Consider the following 2,249-nt stretch of genomic DNA (forward strand, 5'->3'; position numbering starts at 1 on the left):
CTGAAGCTAATTTAGTCGCATATATCAAGTTTGATTTTCATTAGCAATACCACTTCTAGCTAAGTTATCATTAGTCACCAAAAAACATTCGGTCTCATTACACCTTGCAATGTTTTCCGTTACGTTTCGTGCGTCCAAGGTGTGTAAAGCAGAAGCAGCCTGGCCAGCGGCGGAGTATGCGCGATTCGTAAGTGCTGAAGACGTTCTGCACGGCTTTGATGGGTGCGCAGGAGGACACAAATGAGCGGCGACAGCTTCTTCCAGTGGCGGGAGCTTTTTCCTCAGCGCCGTCAACAGATAGAGCGTTACTAAAACTGTATACACCGCCGCCGACTTGAGCTGCAAAGAAGCTCTGGCCGCCCTGTCAAGGACGCTTTTCAAAAAGTATGGGGAAACTTGACCGCTCTGAATATAGTGAGTGCGGCCGGGGCTCGCTCTCGCTCTCTCTGCTAGTTCTTAGAGGCAGAAGAGCGCTTGTGCGCTTAAAATGTCATATTTTGGCATGAACGTTCACCCGCCAGTGTGGCGGATAGCCTTTTGAGATTTACTCGCCAAACAGAAAATCTACCCGCATATGGCGCTTGGCGGGTGTTAGTTTTGGACCCTGCGTGCGTCTATTTGGGGTTCATTATCATCGAAGACATTTCAAGCTTCTTAGGTAATGTTACATTTTAGCATCAGCTTGGTAGAGACGGGCTCTGGTAGATAACAGGTGAAAAACGGATCGGATCTGTGGGTAAGTTAGAGCTAATTATCAAACGCAGCTACGGTTAGTCATCGCTAACATTAGCACGTTTATCTAACAGCCTTCAATACATTTCTATGTTAACTTCCCGAAAAAACTACACAAACATATAAAACAAACTTCTAGCGAAATACTAACAGCATCTTACTTGCCAATCCAAAAGAAATGTTGCAAGTTCGGAGTCGAACCTAATTTCTTTCATGTCCATCAGTTGTCTCCAGCGATGGAAAGCAGTGCCGATGTTTACTCGGGTTCGGCTCCTTTTCTTATCTGATTTTATTTGTGCTTGTATTTTATTTGTGTGGTGGTAGGGGTCTCTTGCTAAGGGCTTCAGCCATCCTTCCGCTCTCTTCCCTGAACTGAAATGTAGTAGTGGGCTGTACTTTCCACACGATTGACATCAGGTTCAAGTAAGCCTACAAGCCGTGCGAGTTATTCGTGTATTGCATGTTTGGCTGGTGGTTATGTTGCCCGTATACCGCCTCCCATGGCCGAAACTGGTATTACGACACCTGTCGGGCCGTGGCTAGTAATGCTAATGCTAATTAAGGTTGATATCTCTGCAACACTATAGCTTGACATTTTTTTAATGACATCATCGCCCTTATTTCTTCTCATTCTTTTGATCTGTGTAGCTCATTTTTGGGATATTTTTACCTCAATTTTTACACATGGCCCCTTTAAATGAAGCCATGGGCTATGCTTACCTATAACTTTATTCTTTATTCATATAAAAACACCCCAAATCGCACGAAAATCAAACACAAAACACAAATACTTAAATCGTGCATTTATTAGCTGCTTGTTTCGGTGAAGAAATGCAACTTTCGCTTTGTTTTTCACGGATGTCCAGAATCAGGAAGTGTACACAGACGCGTCATGCAGAAGAGGTCACGTTGAAGCACGTCAGATGATTGACAGCTATGGAAGGCCAAAAGGGCCAAAACGTGTGAAACTGTCGTGTAAACACGTAGTTACGCGTTAACGCGCAATTAACGTGTTAACACGCGATTTACGTGTTAACACGTCATTACATGTTAACGCATAAATGCCACGTGAACACGTAAATTGCGTGTTAACACGTAAAATATTGGACATTAGCACCACCTACTGGTTTGGTGCTCTTGCTCAAACACACAGAACCTAATTAGATTAAGCTTGGAAAAAGCAGTTTTTAATGTGAAAATACATGTTGAACAATGTCTTTTCAGAATATAGGCTACAACTACATTTTAAATGGGCATATTTAGACAGTTAACTATAACTAATTAAGCCCTGAAAGTCATGACCGTTTTCACAATCACAATAGAATTTGTGTAAGGATAATAACACATTTCTCCAAACAGTATTTTCATGTACACTTACTGTAGCATATTTCTAAAGCATCTTTTTATAATTTAACCTCTATGCATTATTTGTTAGAGAGCCCCTTCTGATAACACCATTAAGCCTTATGAATCTGAGATAGTGCATTGTTTTGCAGTGTTTTTCGAAGTGAATATAT

Source organism: Scardinius erythrophthalmus, assembly GCF_964197995.2.
Source record: "Scardinius erythrophthalmus genome assembly, chromosome: 11".
Classification (NCBI taxonomy): Eukaryota; Metazoa; Chordata; class Actinopteri; order Cypriniformes; family Leuciscidae; genus Scardinius; species Scardinius erythrophthalmus.